Genomic DNA, 21388 nt, shown 5'->3' on the forward strand with positions numbered 1-21388 from the left:
AATTTACACAAGTATTTTAAATTTATTTTTATGACCCACCTTTTCAGTAATGCAAATAAGTTATTGAGTGTCCACATCTACTTCCTGCAAGGAATTCAACAATATAGAAGAATGTGAACTTATTCTCAAAAAGCCTACAGCCTATATATACAATTTACTTAAAAGATCGGTACTGATAAACATTTAGAATGTTTTTTATATTTCCAAGATCAAAAAGTACTGAATTTATACTTGCATACTGGTATAAAGATATCTGTTGTAATTTCTTAGCCCTGGAATTATTGGGCCAGTTCATGCATTTTAATTTTGACAGATTTTGCCAAATTACATCCCCTACATAATTGCCGAATGTATAAACACAGCATCTGATTTCTTTCATTATTTACTTACTTCACAGGGAGTTTGAATATCTTTTTTTGATAATTTCCCTTTATCTATTTTTTCCTGGTGACTGTCTGTATAATATTTTGTCCCTTTTTCTGCTTGTATTTTGTTTGTATAAAAGTGATTTATAAAAACACTTGGAAAATCAGGGAAATCTCTTGTCTACATATGTGTCACATACATTCCTTAACTTTGTTGAATGTTTGCTGTGTAGATTTTATAATTTTGTATAAATACATTTACATTTTGACTTTTTAAAGGCTCTAGCTTTGTGTTTTATATACTCCTGACTGTTTCCCTTTTTTTTTTTTTTATTATTATTTTTTTTTAATGTTTATTTATTTTTGAGACAGAGAGAGACAGAGCATGAACGGGGGAGGGTCACAGAGAGAAGGAGACACAGAATCTGAAACAGGCTCCAGGCTCTGAGCTGTCAGCACAGAGCCTGACGCGGGGCTCGAACCCACGAACCGTGAGATCATGACCTGAGCCGAAGTCGGACGCTTAACCGACTGAGCCACCCAGGCGCCCCAACTGTTTCCCTTTTTAATTAGAGGACTAAAGTTTAACCTGAAAAATGTTGACAGTGGAGAGAAAAACTTGCTATATATTGGAAGAACATTTATCTAGAGCTATATTAGCTTTGAATATATACAAAATTTGGGGAGCCTTAGGGCATTTGTATAATGAGAAATACATCTGCAATTTTTTTTCTGACTTCTTTCCTTGTCTCTTGGTTTTAAAATTAGAAATCTCCAGGGGTGCTTGGGTGCTCAGTCCGTTGAGCATCCTACTTGGGCTAGGGTCATGGTCTCATGGTTCTTGAGTTCAAGGCCCACATCAGGCTTGCTTGCTGAGCCTGCTATGGATCCTCTGTCCCCTCTCTTTTAGCCTCTCCCCTGTTCTCTCTCTGTCAAAAATAAATAAAAAACATTAAAAAGAAGATATCTCCAGAGCCAAATTTTAATCCAAATTATTACTAATAGTGATGCTAGAGAAGGATTATTTTTTTTTTCTTTTTTTTTTTTACATTATTTATTTATTTATTTTTGAGAAACAGAATGAGACAAAGCATGAGCGGGGGAGGAGCAGAGAGAGAAGGAGACAGAATCTGAAGCAGGCTCCAGGCTCTGAGCAAGCAGTCAGCCCAGAGCCTGATGTGGGGCTTGAACCCACAAACTGTGAGATCATGACCTGAGCCGAAGTCGGACGCTCAAACGACTGAGCCACCCAGGCACCCCGAGAAGGATTATTTCTTATACAAAGTAAATAGAGTTGTTAGTAATCAATACTAAGCAGTCTGTATAGTTTTAATATAAGTATTGAAAACTTACTTGTCTACCAATGAGATGAAGAGGTGAGGAAAATGTCTGTAAAATAATCCTATAGTATGTATGACATTAGGGGATTGTCACAGTACAGCCACGTTTTAGCTAAAGTAATAGAGTGGACACATAAGGAAAAGAGGAACAGGGAGATAAAAGAGTTCCATTTTCAGGACACTTGGCTGGGCTCAGCCAGTTAAATGTCTGCCTCTGGATTTTGGCTCAGGTAATGATCTCATAGTTTGTGGGATCGAGCCTTACATTGGGCTCTGTGCTGATAGCCTGCTTGGAAGTCTCTTTCTCCCTCTTTCTTTCTTTGTGCTCTCTCTCTCTCTCTCGGAATACATAAATAAACTTAAAAAAAAAAAAGAAAAGAGTTTCATTTTCCAGTATCATCCAGGCAGTTAGGCAGGAGAGAAATTTAGGGATTTAAAGTATTGTAAAGCTTTTTTTCTTTTTCTTTTTCTTCCAGTAGATAGTCATTGATATGCTTATTTAATATCAATGAACTCTGACAAATAGGAAGTTTAAAAAAAGAAACACAAAAACCCATCCAGTACAGGATGTATTGTTTTCCTTGAGATTACGATTTTCCTGGAAGCAATCTACACCAGAGATTTTCTTTCTTTACTGAATCTGGGGATAGCTCAAATAGGTCCTTTTATCCTAACCTACCGGATGTTGAATTCAAAACGCAGTGTCACCAATGTATCAGGAGTAGTGGGTGTCATTGAAAAAAGAGATTGTAGGGAATGTGAGGTCAATACTTGTCATGAGCTAACCTGGCCAATGTCAAGAGACTCAGTGATGGAACAAATAATTCTAGTGGTGCTTATGAGACCAGAAAGACAATAGTGGCCTGTCTACATCCAAGCACAATAAAAGCCTAAGCCAAGTCTTAGGAGTATAGTTGTCCAGAACAATTCAATATCATATAAAACAGATGCAGAATAAATTACCCACAACAGTGCATGTAGTAAACCGAACATAGCATAAAATAACACGCTATAATTGTCAAGATAAAGTGAAGGTAGTGAAGTAGAAGTACTTGCCCCAGTGTCAAACAAGTATATATTGTGTTAAGGTTAACAAACAGTGGTAATGCAATTATATACATGGAGTGTTATTTGGAAATAGTAAGCAATTACTCCCTGATATATTCCCTTCCTGTTGTTATCAGTTATTATCCAAAACATTAATTGCCTCTAGAAATTGATGTGACGGTTGAGTAGAAAACAAAACAAAACAAAACCCCCGATAACCTGGGTTTCAGAGGTTTACTCCACAAGATTACTTAGTATTAAAAAATAATGAATGAATGATTGATTGAATGAATAAATAAATACCTTTAAAATAGACCACACTTGTAATAAGACAAAACTATAGCAACAAGGATAAGTCATGAAGGAAGCCATTTCAGAGAAAGGAAAAGGCTTCATAGAGCTCTTTAGAAACCATCATGGAAAAGTAGCAGAATATTACCTGTGCCATATAAATATACTGCCATCTTCCCAGAAGTTGTAGGGTAAAGGTGAGATTCAAAGGGGCCTTTGGCAAAGGAAAGAGATGCTACAATAACACTGTTATGGACCAACACTGAAATGCCAGAGATAGTAACAATCGAAACTAGCATTGGCAGCTGCTGATCAGATTAAGGTAGATGTACTACACACATGTGTTAGCATCCTACTCCCAAACCTGAATCCGGTTCAGAGCAAAAGGGATTTGATGAATTGCTACATTGTCTAAACTAATGTTTCTGACACCAAAATAATAAGGGTTCAAAGCAGAAATGTAGATAAATTATAGGAGAAAAAAGGCAAAAATCTGTCAATGCAAAGTAAGTGAGGGAATCCCTTTAGTCAGCTGGAAAACAAATCATTGTGAGACAAAACAAAACAAAACACACACACAACACATAATGCAAATAGAAACAGAATGGAAAGAAAAGTAGAAACAGGACTGGGCCTGACATTCACCTATTAGCAATTAGTAGATTGTATTGGTCACACTGTGAAGATAGATTAATGATCAAATAAGGATGTACATTATTACCTTCACAGTAATTAGTTATACATGAAACTAATTAATTATATCTCCACCTATTACTTGTCTGGCAATCCTTCAAACAGTTCACAAATGGTCTTATTTTAGATCTTTGCAAATTATTTTTTGTCCTGTTTTGTTCATGGTTTATTCAAAAAACATTTACTGAAAAACAAATATTGTGTAGAGTTCTAAATAAGATAAAGGGAATTAGGCACTGTCTCATGGAACTAACAGCCTACATTGGGGATACACAGTAAACAAATACTGCATGAGTAAGTTTTAAATTTCAGCCATGCATAAATGCTAACAAAGAACGTGAAGTAAACAAGCGGATAAATAAGATGACGGTCTACCAAGCCTGGAGTGGGAGATAATTGGTGGAGATAGTCAGTAAAATGTCCCTCATATGACAGTAATATTTAGACTGAGACCTAGAAGGTCAGAATTCTAGCCAAATGGGTGAGGTAAAAAAAAGGAGAGAAAATATATAAAGCAGAAATATCTGCATATATTTGATGTTTGATTTAAATACCCTTCATTAATAACAAAGCCACCATATTTGCATTAAGCGATGAGGACTGAGCATCTAGCACAGGCCTTGGTGTTGATACATATAACTAAGCCTACCAGGCTTCCATTGCTTCTATCTGTATCTCCTGGGAATTACCATTAGGCAATTAAATTTTATGTTATCTCAACAAAATGTATTTTAAGTAAAATATGAAATATTTTACCCTGGAGTCCTATACTAATGGTGGTTTATCTTGGAACTTTATACCAGGGATTGAGAGTTTTAGATTAGAACCAAAATTTGTATAAAAACAAAACACACTTTCAAATAAGAGACATCATGGAAAACAATTAAATAATTTATCTGGACATTTTCATTTAGAAGAAAAATGCATTTAGAAGAAAAATAAATTATTTAGCTTTCAATTAATAATCATGATATTAAACTCTCCAAATGGTAGCAAAAGCACATTGTTTATAAAATCATACAGAGTTTCATCTTTTGTTTTTAGTCAATAATGTATATATTTAAAAGATTAAAAAAATACTGTAAAATTCCAGTATACTGAGGAATTCCATTCTTAGTTAGATCAGTGTTAATTTTGAAGTGTCCTGAAAAATAACTATTTGTCAATAATGAAAATTTTCATGGTAGAAATTTATCCTCATCATTCCTGCAACATAAATCTAACTAATGGCATCTTCCAAGTGTTTGGTCAATACCTTTATCATTCTTTTTTTTTTTTATTGTTAATCCCACTTTTCCAAAGGTAAAGCAGAAACACTAAAATATAAATTTTCTCACGTAAGTCACCAGGATTGTTACTGAAAAGGTTGAAAATCAAACAGACTGAATACATGGTTTTCTAACAAACTTGATTTTGTATTTTAGTTCTCAAATCTGCAGACATTGGCAAAATGGTTGTGAATATAATGCACATAATATATATGTATACTATACCTTCACTGAATCTGGGTAATAAAAACACATGAGAGGTTGTTTCATGGGGTTTGACAATTAGTTACTTATACATTTCATAATATATTGAATGCCTGTTACCTGAATTTGTGTTAATAGGAGTCAGAGAGAATCAGGTAATAATTTCCAATCTCTCCTATCATTTATTTGGTTGTGGATTTTTACTTCTAAAAGATTGGTTCTCTGAATTTTGGGGTACATAAGGATTTGAGTAAAATAAAATTTCTAAGCTCTGTGTTTTCTCACTATACTAACATTTATAAGCTACTTCTAAGGTGTGAATATCAGTTGCTTGAATATGGGACTCAGGAAGTCAGTGTATATGGCTTAAGATACAGAGATTACACCTGAATTCACTTGTGACATTATTAATATGTGACCTTTGCAAGGTAATTTTTTTCTCTAAACCTCAGTTTCTTCACATGTAAAATGGGGCTAATGGAATTTATAGGATCGTTGAGAGACTTAATACGTGCTTAGCACACAGAAAATGCTTATCAAATGACAGCTTTATCTTTTTTTTTAAATTTTAAGCTTAATAAGTGATGGGAATAAAAGAATATAGTAAGTCGCAGCAATTTCTAACATGATATTAATATTTAATTACATAATAAACATGTCATTATTTAGAAGCAACAATTATTACTACTTTCTAACAATAAAATGAATGGTGGAATTAAAAAGTATTAACTTATTTAATTTATTAAACACATATTTTGCTTTCTCTGTCTGTGCCAGACACTGGTTAAACACTTCAAAAATATTAACTCATTTAATCTTCATAGCAACCCTTTGAAATAAATAAACTGAGGAATAAGAAATTAAGAAATTGCTTCTGGTTACATTCTTAAGTGGAAATGTGAGAGTTAAAATCCAGGTTTTCTCTCTCACAGGAGTCCAATATCTTGAATGAAAACTATTTATTTCTTAATTTTGAGGAGTATAACGTGATAAAATTCTAAAGTCATTAGGAACCCTAGATGAATAGGAATCCTAGATGCACTGAAGAAATATTTCATTGTTAATAAGTTGCTATTTCAAGGTAATGTGGTATTCCTATTTAGTGGCAAGTACTAAATAAAATATCTTAAATCTAACTGAGAAATTTTCTAATTTCAGTGTCAGTGTTAGAATTTAGGGGAGGGACAGTAAAGGTATCCTCTAGACTACGAACTCACTTTGAGATAGACAAGCCACTCTACACAATTACCACAGAGTTCTAGTCAGGCTAACTTACTGGCAGGATTGGATGGAGGATGACCCAGGCGGTATGCAGCGATTCCCTGTCCCTATTCTCTACCAAGTCCGGAACTTAATCCTCAGCTTTTACACAGCAAGCAAGGAGCTTGGCGGTGAGGTCACAAGGTAATCGTCTAACGTGGCACCATCTGTGCACTAGACGCTGTACTACTCACTTCAAGTGGCGCCTTCTGTACCACTTTAGGGAAGATCAGGACAAGCCTTCCTGCATTCCGGTCAGGGCATAATATTAACCTTCACGGACCCTGGAACACATGGCCCTGAGATCAAGAGTCATATGCTCTACCCACTCAGCCAGCCAGGTGCCCTCAGAAGCCAAAATTTCTGTCACACATTGAAAAGAAACTTTTGTGAGCAATGATGGTTCCAATGAGGAGACCAAGATTCAATTGCAAAATACCTGTAAAACAATAATACATCCACACACACACACACACATACACACACACACACACACATCCATGCATACTTGAAAATATTTAGAAAGCAATATACATGTAGGTATGTATTAAGTACATTTGTATAATCATATAATCATATATATACACACACACATACATACATGCACATACACACACACATTTATGTATCTGGGCCAACAGATTCAACTTAAGTATCTGGTTTAATAGAAGACTCAGGTCAATAGGAAAAGGTATTAGAAGGCATAAAATTAGAAATGAAAAACTAAATATTTATTATCAGATAGCCTAGTAATTCACATAGATAGTTCTAAGAAATCTATAAAAGTCTTAAAGCTAATAAGTGCATTTAGCAAATTTGAAACATATAAGTTCGATAGTAAAAAAAAAAATCAAGAAAAATTGTAAAATTAAATGTTTAAAAATACCATAAAACAAAAATCCTCAGGGATAAGTTCAACAAAAATATAAAATAATTCTCCACTAAAATTTATACATCAGTAAGATAAATGAAAGAGGACGAGGACAGCAATGAATAAGTGGAAACATACACCATGATCATCAATTAAAATCCTTATTACTTATGTCTATTCTTCCTAAATTGATCTTTACATTCAATATAACTTGAAGAAAAAAAGTAGCATGGCTTTTAAGTAATTTACAAGCTATTTCTAAAATTATATGGAAATGCAAAGAATTTAAAATAGCCAAAACAATCTTGAAGAACAATGTTGGAGAACCCTACTACATGATTTCAAGTCTTGCTGTGATGTTACAGTAAACAAGAGAGTATGATCTTGATATAAAATTAAAGAGATTATTTTGTGGCACTTAATAGATTACCCAGAAATAGTTGAGTTGTATATAATCAATTGCTTCATCACCAACAGCATCAAATCATTTAATGCAGAAAGGAGAGACTTTTCAACAAATGGAGGTGTAACAGCTAGCTCTCCACAGACTAAAATATAAACTTTTATCCATTCCTCCCTCTGTACATAAGAGCTAATTTAAATAGGACAAACACAAATATAAAACGCTAAAATTATTAAATTTATAGAATAAAAGGTATGTCATTTTTCCTATCGTTGTAGGCAAGAAAAATGAAAATATATGTGCAAGAAAAAAACTTACATGTGAATGTCCTTGGGAGATTTATTGTAATAGCCAAACACTGGATATAATCCAAATGCCCATGAGCAGGAGAATGGATAAACAAACTGTGGTTTATCCACAGAGAGGGGTATACTCAGCATCAAAAACAACTCAATACTGGGACGTCTATGTGGCTCAGTCGGTTAAGCATCCACCTTCGGCTCAGGTCATGATCTCATGCTTCATGGGTTCGAACCATGTTTCTCAAAACATTTCAATAATGGGCTGCATTTATTTAGGAAAAATAAACTTATTTCATTTTTAGACATACAGAAGCAGATTTCAGAAGGTAGTACCAAGTATTTAAAAACATTCTCCTCCACCCCCACATACACTTAAATTCATACAGAGCTCCTTTGGATGAGTAGCAAGCAGTCCTTTCTTTTTAGTCTTGTTTCCTTTGTTCTATTGTCATTTTTTAAAATGTTTATTTACTTTTGAGAGAGAGAGAGAGTGGGGGAGGTGCACAGAGAGAGGGGGACAGAGGATCAAAAACAGGCTCTGTGCTGACAGCAGAGAGACTGATGCAGGGCTCAAACTCACAGTGAGATGACCTGAGGTGAGGTCCTATGCTTAACCAATGGAGCTACCCAGGCTCCCCTTATTCTACTGTCATTGTAATGAAAATCTCTTTGGTTCTGTTTTCTGACTCCCACTTCCTCCCCAGTTCCTGCTCTATCCTGGTGGTTGGCTGTTGTATCTTCAAATTCATGGTGAGGTGTGTGTGTGTGTGTGTGTGCGCACTTTTTTTTTTTTTTTCTTCTGACTTCCACCTGAGGAGTATTCATGGGTTTCTTATGGTAATAGAAATATGATTCATAAGCTTTAAACTTCATTACAGCAGGACATCAACAAAGTTCTTCTTTTGTTAATAGAGCCTTTTTCTCATAGCAACCTTTCATGAATAGTTAGAAATCACTGTCTTACCAAAGACAACCTCCTGAAGGGTGAGGAGAAATAAAGCAGGTGGTGAAAGTGGGTGGGGGTGAAAATACAAAACCCTTTTCTGCTGTCTGTCGTACTTCAGATAGTTCAGGAATAGTATGTATGCATGTATGTATGTATGTATGTATTTACTTTTGAGAGAGAGCGCTCATACTCTTGGAGGGAGAGAGATAACAAGCAGACTCCATGTCCAGCACAGAGCCTGACCTGGGAATTGATCTCACAAGGATGAGATTATGACCTGAGCTGAAATCAAGAGCTGGTCACTGAACTGACTGAGCCACCCAGGCAACTCTAGTTTTTATTCTTAAGATAGGTAGGAATTTTAGTTAGTAAAATGGCCATCAGCAAATGATGCAGTAGGCTAATGTAATCTTTAGCATCTCTTCTCTCCAGACTCATCTGTATTTGCCTCTCAAACTGTGGTATCTAAATGGGGTGTTTCTCGATAGGATGAGAGGGTCCCAAATGACTGGCGATGATTGGGTGGAAGCCAATGGCACAGGAAGTGAAAGAATTAGCCTGAGGCAGAACAAGGTTGATAGAAGTTCATGCAAGGGAGTGCCATATGGAATTTTCCTTTTTTTAGTGGGGTTGTGAAGTAGTCCTTTGGTTGGTTAGGCCCTATGGATATCTCGAGGTGGGTCACCTGATAGGTTGGTCTGTATCCAGCCAGGGGGTTGCCTTGAGGCCCTTCTACATTCCATTGCTCAAGGCTGCTTGTCTAAAATTGGGCTCTATATAGACACCTCACCTTTTCCTTCCTGGATTCCCAAAGCAGGCTGCACTCTGCTGCTAGTCTCTGCTAAAGTGTTAGCTGATAATTAAGATGACAGCTGAAACCCAAGGTGCTGGCTGACAAAATTTAAGGTATCAGCCCTGCCAGAGAGTTTATAAATTAATAAGATATTTTGGAAAAAAATTCTTCATTTTGTTCTTTTCATTTTCAAGGTTCAGTCTTTAATATATTCTCTTCTTTATTCTCAACAGTCATGAATATTTCAGTTCATGAAATTAGAAAGATGCAACCATATTTTTATCTAGATCTGTCAGTTCCCATCTTCTGCCCCTACCTGTACTTGCACTATTTATCAACAGTATTCAAAATGAAAGCGTGGATAATCTATAGATATATGGACCACATTACACAGAACTACTTAGATTTCTGTTTATTTCCTTCAGCCAAATCTTTCAACCCTCAAAATGACTATTAGTAACTTTAAAATTGACATTTTAAATCAAAGCATGACCAGCCATAGGATTCTTAGCTTCTATCCATATGAATAAAATTTTAGTGATTCCTTAATCAAACAAAAATTCTACAAATTCTTAAGTCAAGTATCTTATTGATCCTCTTAATAGCATTCATGTATGTTCTAATTAATTACTTTGCAGGGAATGGAATATCATAATTTTGGAGACTGACAATACCTTTGATCATTTAACAAGTCTCCATTTCAAGAACGATATGCCTATGATTTCTATAGTCTTTCTTTCTTTCTTTCTTTCTTTCTTTCTTTCTTTCTTTCTTTCTTTCTTTCTCTCTTTTTAATAGTATATACCTGGGTATTACATCTTGAAATAAATGTATACGTTCTCAGGTACTGCATGTAAGAAACTGACTTACAGGAAATATGACTTTTCCTATCCAGGTGAAGCAATTCCAAGACCTTCATATACAGGATTTTTAGACAAGTCCTCACCCTGCTCCCTTTCATCTGAAATAATTTTATTTTTTTTCTGCTTTTAACCTATTTCAAGTTATCAATGTTGAGAGTCATCTACTGATGACAAGATGGGTAGGACTAAATCATGACTATGCTTGCATATTGAATAATAATTAGGAACCCAGCGGACCTTTGGAATATGGAGACGTTTAATCTGGCATCAATGCCAAAAGATGTAGGAGATGCTGAAATTCAGAAGACAATATGAAGGGCCTGAATAACAGTGGGACAGAGTGGAAATAAAAAGTTTAAATGGAGTTATACTGAAGGTAGAATTCACATTGTTAGGCTAATGATTAGTTGGAAGAAGATTATAACATATTCAAAAAATGAGAGTGACTCTGAGTGTAGAAGTAGCACTAACTGGAAATCCATGGATAATTAGACAGGTTTTGGGAAACTAGATTAATTCACACTGAAGCATGTGGAGAGTGAGTTACAGAAAGATATTTAGAAATATTATGAAGGAAATATGAAATTTATGAGGTGATCTGAAAATGAAAAGAGTAGGTATGCTGAGAGATTTATATTCCAGAAATGATAGAATTAAGAAGTGATATTTTATACCAAGAGACACTTAGTCAGTTCAGGATGCTATAACAGAGTACCACAGATTGAGTGGTTTAAACAACAAACATTTATTTCTCACAGTTCTGGAAGCTAAGAAGTCCAAGATCAAGGTGATGTCTGATATGGTGTCTGGCGAGAGGCTGCTTTATGGTTTGCACGAGGCCATCTTCTCACTGTATCCTCACACAGAAAAAGCAGAGAGAGGGAGCAATCTGTCAAGGGCACTAATCCCATCATGAGGGCTCTAACCTCATGGCCTAATTACCTCCCCAAAGCCCCCTCTCTGAATACCATCATTTGGGGATTAGGGTTTCAACATATGAATTTGGGGGAAAAATAAGCATGCAGTCCATAGCAAACAAAGAGGATACGATCACCCAGGGGAGCCTGTGGACAGGCAAAAACTCTGAGAATATGTAAATATAAGAAATGGAAGGAAGAAATAACAACCAAAGAGACCAAGAAGAAGTAATCAGAGAAGGAGGGTGAGAGCTGGTATCATATATCTCACAGAAAATGGCATATGAGGATTAGTGAGAATGGAAATCATATCAGATAGTAATAGCCATCATGACTGTGTTCCAGTACTAAGTGCTTTAGGTACCTTATCTCATTTAAAATCATAGCGTCTCTTAAATAGTAGTAATAGCCACATGAGGTAACAAGGCTCAGTTTAAGTAACTGAACTAAAGGTATATATCCACAAACTGGCAAAGCTGGAATTTGAATTTCAAGCTTGTATGAATGTGATATAACCACTAAACTACATTATCTTCAATAATGACTATAAGCTAAGATTGAGAATGAAAAAGGCCCAAGGGTATTTGTTAACTAAACAGTGATCTGAATAGGCAGCTTGAGAATATTTGCCAGGATAGAAACTTAATGACAAATAATTGAGATGTGACCAGACTAGATTAGACAGTGTAGACATCAATAAGAAATATGGCACTGAAATAAAGATATAGTTTAGTTTGATAGGTTCCTGGAGTAGAAGGAAAAACATTTTATATTAAGTGCTTTTTTTAAAATGATTAGAGAAACTAGAAAACTGCTCTGTGTTAACAGAATCATTTCACATTTGTGGTATAAGTGGTTTATGGGTCATTGACTCAGAGATGAAAACTGACACAATTGAATAGCAATTTATGCTCACTGATGCATCACTAGGAAATGACCAAAATTAGATAGTCCTTGTTAAAAGTAATTACATACATGAGGTTAAAGAAAGTGAAATGTTAAAATAGACAGATTTCAAAAAGAATTATATTAATCTTGTAGAAAATACTTGTTTTATTTAAGACATACTAGTATCCATAAAACTTAGACTGTACCCCTTTCTGGTACAGATACAAAAATTATAAAAATCTGAAAATATATTCTTATAAACTAAGATGATGCTTTTTAAAATTAAGAAGAAAAGGCTAGAGTCTTGATTTTCTTTTTCTTCTTCCAGGACATGAGAGTAATTTTATAACAAACGGTGGTACATTATAGTAACATTCACAGCATGTCTGGCTAAGAAACACTGTTGGGGCACTTGTGAGTAGATTTGTATAACTGATATTTTCATTGAAGATTCTAATTAGTCACAACATTATTTGAACTTTGAAAGAAGTAAACCTATTAAAATGTAAGATAGGATGTTGGTGTGTTTTATATTTCACTTGTTATGGCCCATAAAGATGAAAGAAAATTTTCTCATTTACTAATATTTGTAACTTTATTTTACTAATGAACATAAGACAAATACGTTTTCATACTGTGGTAGCATCTAATTAAAGCACACAGCCATCCACTTTCAAATACTGAAGGAGATTTTAACAAAAATAATACGCATCTCAAGATTACATTCAAGTATGTACATGGAACACATTACATAGTGGTCTAGGGGCTGGTCTAGGATGAACACAACAAACACACACAACATTCCTTCTGTCTAGGTGTGATTGTGTGACTAAGTTATCACCAATGGAATGAGAACAGAAATAAAATATTCACTCACTTGAGGACTTCCCCTACCTATAGGAAATTGTTTCCTTGGACTCTCTCTCCTTCTCCTTCCACATATGTGGTCACCCAATTCTGACTATGTTGAAGACATATGACTATGGGGAGAACAGAATGATAATATGGAAGAAGAAACATGGGTCCCTAAATGATCTCATCAAATAGCTTCCCCTTCTTAGCCTAGATTTGTCAGATTGTGATAGAAGGGGGAAGTGGGTGGGTGAATAATCATCTATCTTATTTAAGCTACTTAGTTTTCAATTGATTCAGAATTTCAAGGGAAGACGTGTGAAATATTTATTTTATCAATCACCAACATTAAATCAATGACATTCACATGCAGGGCTAAGACTTCTGTAACACTACCTAACCCCAAGAAAGCATAACTAGAAAATCTTATTGTGAGGATTGCATAATGTCTTTGTAAAGGACTAAAAACTATTAACCAGTTTTCACCTAAAATCCTCCATCTTCCCTTCTAATTATACAAGTTAGGAAAAGGAAACTTCTCTGTTATTTAAGTATTTACCTCATAGGTACCTATTGTTAGCATCTTGGTGTATTCCCTCACCCAGGTTACAGAAACATGCCTCTCTATATAAACATATGTACATGTGTTGTACAGAACCCATTTACAGAATGGAATAATATAACATACAACATTCATCAACCTAATTTTTCATTTAAAAAAAATATGAACAGATTCCTAGATAGGTACATATAAATCTACCTTAAAATTTTTGGAAATGCTGCTTAGTATTTTATTTTATTCCTCCGCTATATTTAAGGAGTCATTTATCATGGCCATTTAAATTGTTGTCAATATTCTATTACAACATATGTTTTAATAAGTGATAAATAGGTAGTATATAGGTAATGTCTTTATATATTCATGCTGTTATTTCTGTAGCAAAATCCTAGAAGTATTATTCTGCCACAAAACAAGCATAATTCATCCTAAGATCTTGTCTCCAAACTGTTGGCACCAACTTATAGCCACATAAATAATGTATTTGAATGGTTATTCTCTACTTATTACCATCAAATGTTACTAGGTATTCACCTGCAGAGTGCAATTAACTAATTAAATAGTTCTTACAGTAGCACAAGATCAGCCATATACACATGATATCTATGAACAAAAAAGCAGGAAGAAAATAATTTAAATATACAAGGTCACTGAGATAACAAAGTAGGAAAATGGTTGCCAACAACTATATACCTGCATGTTTGATAGGTACTTTTCAACAAAAAGCAAACAATAATTGCTTGCAAAGATATTTGGTGCAAATTTTCTCCTTTTGTTCATACTGTGTCCTCTAGAAGCATCAGATAGTATAATATAGAGTTGTAACATCACAGTAATTGAAATATGATTATATCCAAATTGCTTTCACAATTACTAAGGCTTAAATTCAATTATTTTGGTTAATATGAATAGGGGGACACAATCACAAAAGTATATCATTGTTTGCATGATGTATTCCCTGCTGTTCATGGCACTGAACCAAATACTACATAGACATGAAGCTAATATAAAGGGCATTAACTCTGGAAGATTCCCATTTGTAATTCTGTAGTATAAAAATTAATATAGAATGAAGAAGTTGATCTTGACTTAAAATAACTTCATATTTCTGATGTATTTCTATTTTCCTTTTCTACTTTCTATTTGTGGGGGTTGGGGAGCTAAGTGGCTCTTTTCAGAAAGAGCAAAAGAGAAATGGCTAGAAAATGTGCTCTAGTATAGCAACTGAGAAACCTGAAGTGATGTATAAAGCGAATGGTGCTTTAAAAGAGGACACTCGGGGCGCCTGGGTGGCGCAGTCGGTTAAGCGTCCGACTTCAGCCAGGTCACGATCTCGCGGTCCGTGAGTTCGAGCCCCGCATCAGGCTCTGGGCTGATGGCTCGGAGCCTGGAGCCTGTTTCCGATTCTGTGTCTCCCTCTCTCTCTGCCCCTCCCCCGTTCATGCTCTGTCTCTCTCTGTCCCAAAAATAAATAAAAAACGGTGAAAAAAAAAAATTAAAAAAAAAAAAAAAAAAAAAAAAAGAGGACACTCAGCAGACCTGATTTTTCCAAGGATCTGAATTGCATTTTAGCAATTCAGAAAATGTATATGGGAAACAGATTAGTGAAAATGTGTGCAACAAAAACAAAATACACAATGTGTATCACTACAGAAATCAGACCAATAATAGATAAATATCCTGTGAAATGCAGGCTTTGTCATTCAGACATCAAAAGCTTTCATTCCAAGTGGCAAATTCTTTAAAATAAATGGAAGCAAATCGCAGATTGAGGGTATTGTTCAATTTAAAAATTTATAAGATCTGTGATTCCTCACACAAAAGTAACACAGTGTAGAACAACATCAAATCACCATTCCACACTCATGCTATGCCTGAGGAGTACATTCCTGGTAGGAAAACAGGTTTCAAATGATATCAGAGAAACGTATAGAGCAAATGTGCATACACAATTTCCAGTTGTGCTTGTTTAATTAGATGCCAGCAACAGCAGCAAACAATAGTAAAAAGGACATGGAAACAGAGTGTTAATGAGATTCAAATAAATCAGATATCACTGTTGGACTGCAGATAAAAGATAAGCCCCACTATATGTGCATTTTAATCAACCTGATCACAGTTTTGATGAATGTGCCAAAGGGACTGTTCTTTGCTCTGTTTTTACAGCGAGTGAAAGGCAACAAAAGGAGCAGTTTTGATTCTCACACTTCCTGACAGATGAGTCATATGGGATTAATGTTGAAATTCATTAAAGCTAAAATTCTAGCTCAGGATCATATTTTACTTGATATATGCATTACCATTTTATAAATGTGATCCTTAGGAACCTGGTTAGCTAATTAATGATTCTGGCAATTGGGCAGAACCTGAGAGATAGTGTGTGTGTGTTTGTGTGTGTGTGTGTGTGTGTGTGTGTGTGTGTGTGTGTGTGTATGTGTATGAAATGCATAAATATCTAAACACTCATAATCACACAAAGAACACAATGCATGCCACTTTTCCAAGAAAATATTCTGAACCTATATAGTAAAACATCAATTTTGTTCCCACTGAATAAAAGCTACATCTCTCAAATATAGAGCTGTTCTCATTATCTAACAATGCATGATCCACGTCTCTGGGTATAAGAAGAAAAAACATTTTATTGAAAACATATTTACTAATGAATGACTTAAAATGAGTCTCCAACTAAAGACTTACCACTTAACATTAGAATTTATTCCAGCTGGATGTTGTCCGTCAATCTTTTATCAAATTTTCAGATGAACAGAAGAACATCTGACATTACACTGCAAATATGATAATGAGAGCAACTTTAAATAACAGATCTCAAGAAAGATGCAAGATTTCATAAGGTAGATGAAGGTGCTGTTGAAGAACAGCTCAAATCATCAGCATGACATTAACAATGGAGTCTTTTTGAGAATTAAAATGGATTAGTAGTTTAAGAAGTTAAATTGACAATGGATGACATGTCAAAAGAGAATGGTTTCAGGGTCAAAAGATCTAGGACTTTGGGATCAAAAGATCCTGAACATTTTTTCTAAATAACAGCTTTCTGAATATGCAATGGAAGCAAAGATGAAGCAAGAGATATTTTATCATACCACGTAATAACTTTGGACAAAATGTAATCAGTAGTTCAATCCCTGATTCATATTTTGTCTTAAGTATTAGAGAAAACATGTAATTATAAGTCTAATTGTTGCCCAACACATGAAAACATAACTTTTACAAGCTAAGTTTTATTTTTAGGATAAAATTCCAAACAAATTTTTTCTTCAACATTTACTATGAATTTTCTGGCTTTTTTTTAGTGGACTCTCTTTAAGTGGCTCTGTTAATGAGACATAAGAAATCTACAAGGTATGTAAAAGTTGTTTCCATGAAATGTTTCACAGGAGCCGTGAAAAACTGAACCACCAAAACCATTAGAAGAGTTGAGTAACACCGCGGTGCACATGCAGACACTAACACAGAACCAGTATAAGCTGGACCAGACCTACACAGATGCCTTATGAACTGCCTTACAGTTACCTTAGTGCATTTTAATACTAAAATCTCCCAGCAGCAAGATGCTCTGCAAGGTTTTGAACGTATGACATATGCACTAGCATGCAAACATGCTAAAGCATGTGCATTTAACATAGGTGTCTAAGTAACAGAATATGAGTAAATTCCCTAATGAATATGCAGGCTTCCTGCCCTTGACCCCTAGCATACTGAATAAAAGCTTCCTGCACTAACCCCAAGAGGAGACAATGCTTTGAGGCCTATTTCCCTGTCTCCATACTTGCTGCAAGTGACAAAATACTTTTTGCTCAAATCAAAAGAGGGCTGATCTACTGGCTGATGCATCCTAAGCTGGGGACCCTCTGCATTCAGTGAAGTTCCTTTTAAGAATACTATCTGTCATTAAATGATACATTCCATTTGTACATGCAATGTAAGTTTAGATCATGGTCTAATTTATCTGATTGATCTCTTTAGGTTAAAATGTCAACCATTTCTTAGACTGAGCATGAATAAGACAGGATTTCCCCATGGAAGCAGTTAGTTTACTGGGAAAGACATTCATGAAAACAAAACAGTATTCCAGTGTGATAAGCAGAATAAAAGTTGTAAATTCAAATGTGAAATGTAAGTGGATAAAATGGTGTCTTGGTTCATAGAAGACCACACAGATACCATTTGGCAGAGAAATATGTCGAGTTGTGTTCTTTTGTATCTGTATCTGCTTTTCTTAATTATAAAGATTAATTTCATTTGGCTTTAAGTATGTGTATTTATATATACATATATATATGTATATTCATCTATGCTTTATCATATTTGATGTGTGTTTTTTTCTCTCGTTGCATGTATAACTTATCTTTAGCAATGTTCCATGACATTAAATCAGCTTGGATAATTTAAAAGGACATCATGACTACAACTCTGAAATATTCCATCATCAGAAAGTTTTATAAAAACATGCACTTGGTTTGAGGATGATCAAAGGGAAAAATATAAAAACATTAAAACTTTTGGGTATAGGCAGCTGCTTTGAAAATCTAATGTGAAGATTTGGAAAATCTTGGTATTTGGTAGTCTTAGTAGCTGCTTTTTTTAAATTTTATTTATTTATTATTTTTATTATTTATTTATTTATTTATTTATTTTGGGGAGGGGGAGAGAAGTAGAGAGAGAGAATCTCAAGCAGGCTCCACACTGGCAGCTCAGAGCTCGAAGTGAGGCTTGAAATCACCAATTGTGAGATCATGACCTGATCTGAAACCAAGAGTCAGATATGTAATTGACTGAATCACTCAGGTGCCCCTGTAGCTGCTTTCTTTAGGGGTGAACACACCATGAAATAAAACGCGCACAAACAATAAAAAAGTAAGAAAAGGGATGTCTAGGATCAAGAATAAACGTGTGGTTAAAGAATTCAATTGAATGGTGGACCCAGGCCCACAGCTGCCTTCATGGTGTTCTACTTGTTCAGTCAAACAGGGCCCCATGCTTGATTTAGTGCTCAGCTGTCTCTGTTTTGAAATTTCTTATTATTTTAAACAGATGTCCCAACATTTATGTTTTGCACTGGGCCCTGCGATTATGTACCTGGTTCTGCCTAAGACATAACTAACAATGTTTTCAGAGAAATCAGTGACCAAAGAAAAAACAGTGTTAATTCTTTTTTTTTAATGTTTATTTATTTTTGAGAGAGAGCGAGAATGAGAGAGCACATGCAAGCATCCTGAGAGCGGGGGAGGGGTACAGAGACAGGGGGACAGGATGCGAAGCAGGCTCTGTGCTCACAGCACAGAGAAAACAGTGGTAACTCTTAAGAAGAAAGTTAACAAGTTAGAAGTTTATGCTTAAAAATACTGCAATTTTCATTCCTCTATAACTCCTCCAATATAACCTTCCTCATATGAATTATTCTCCCTAAAAATGAGGATGTTTTCAAGGTTCTCACTCCTTTTCAAGCAGAGGTACAGTATGGCATAGAGGACTCAAAAACATACAAGTAGATCTGGTCACTTACTTGAGGTATTTCTTGGTCCCCATATAAATCTAGAGGAGAGATTCTACAACATTTTGGTTTTAAAACTCCTCTACGCTTTTAACGAGTATACTCAAGCAATCTCTTACATGAGATTTTGTTTTGTGGGTTATATCTTTACATATTAGCCTTTAATAAATTAAAATAAGATTTTAAATACAAATTAGTTCATGCAAAATAACAAAAATACATTACATTAGTGAAAATAACATGTTTTATGAAAAATATATTTTTCAAAACCAAAATGGGAATTCTGGTTACTGCTATAGGCCGTAGAGAGTTGGAAAGAGTGTCACTTACACCTTACACTAACAACAAAACAATAAAAGTCATACTAAATTGAAATTAATGACTTCTTTATCAATAAATTACGGAGCAAAGCAATCAACTGGTCCCAAATCTAACGGAGACAAAGTCACATGCGTTGTCACTGGAGTAAACATAACCAGCAAGAAGCTTGCAAAATGCAAGTTCCAGAAAATAATGTGAAGTTTTGGGGGCTGCAGAAAATGGAGAGATAGCCACACACTTGCAGGCTCACTCTCTGTGAATACCACTGGGCACACACACAGACCCACAAATTTAAGGAGAGCACAACAAATTTTTGTTTTGGTGACCTGGGGGAAAAGGAAGAGAAGCTGTGAAGGATGGACACAAATCTCTGCCTTAACTCTTTTCCTATCTCCATTGCAGCACAAAGGAATTTAATAAATAGGGAGAAGGGCTACAAAAATCATTACTCTAATGACACTGTGAAAATTCTGTGCAGCTGGGGAAGGAAATAAAATAAAACAATACCCCTGGGAAAAGAGAAAAGAATAAACTGGGCCCTAAACTGCAGTGCCAAGAGAAGCAGAGGAACTGTCAAAGTCACAGGGTCACTGCAAGACCCAGGGTCACTGTGACTGGTAAACACAGAAGCTATTCAGAAAACAACCAAAACAAAAAAAAAAAAAACAGAAACCATCCTCTCTTTTCCCCCACCTCCCACTACTCTATAGCAGTAAGCTAACAAGTTTCTAGTAGTAAGTTTGTGTGCCCCATACAGTCTTCGGAAATTGAATATTTTGCAAACAACTACCATTATTTAAAAAAATACCACAATTCACCGTGTTAAAGATATACTTTTATTTCTTACAAAGAAAAATTAGGGCCAATTAAGTCATGAGCTATCAATGACTGTAAAACAGAGCCCATTTTCATCCAGAGATGTTTAAAACTGGAAAAAATATTTGCCATAAAATTGATGAAATACAGTATAATATTGCTGCTCTGTATAATAGCAAATTAATAAATGACATTATTGAATGTACACAAATATACAAAAATATTCCCACAATTGATAAAAGGATTATTCTTTAAGAGGTGCCCCGCAATGTGGAAGGAGCCAAGGGGAACTGTTCCATTGAATTGTATGAATTATTTTACAGTGAGAATGTTAACATTATGTGTATTTAAAAATGATTTTGGGGGGGCACCTGGGTGGCTTAGTTGGTTGAGCGGCTGATTCTTGGTTTCAATTCAGGTCATGATCTCATGGTTCCTGAGCTCCAGCCCCCCTGTCGGGCTCTGCATTGATAGCAAAGAGCCTGTTTGGGATTCTCTCTTTTCCCTTTCTCTGCCCTTCCCTGTTCTCTCTCTCTCTCTCTCTCTCTCTTTCTCTCTTGCAAAATAAATGGAAAAAAATGATATTCAAAATTATATATGAATGTGCTTCATAAAAAGTGAAGCATTAATCCAAAAATAAATGACAAATATCAGACTCTTCAATAATTTAGAATCTTTACTGTCAATACAGGGGTAAGCAGGAGAGAATACATCAGAGCTAGAAAACTAATGGATGATTTATTAGGAATCTTGACTAAGTATCCTAACCAAAAGAGAAAAAAAAAATGTGTATTGAATTAGGAGCCACTTACAACCGAAAAGTAGTGTTTGTTGTAAAGAGGACATTTATGCTTACAGACCTCTGGTCTGT

The sequence above is a fragment of the Panthera tigris genome, chromosome D4 (genome assembly GCF_018350195.1).
Source record: "Panthera tigris isolate Pti1 chromosome D4, P.tigris_Pti1_mat1.1, whole genome shotgun sequence".
NCBI classification, from domain to species: Eukaryota; Metazoa; Chordata; class Mammalia; order Carnivora; family Felidae; genus Panthera; species Panthera tigris.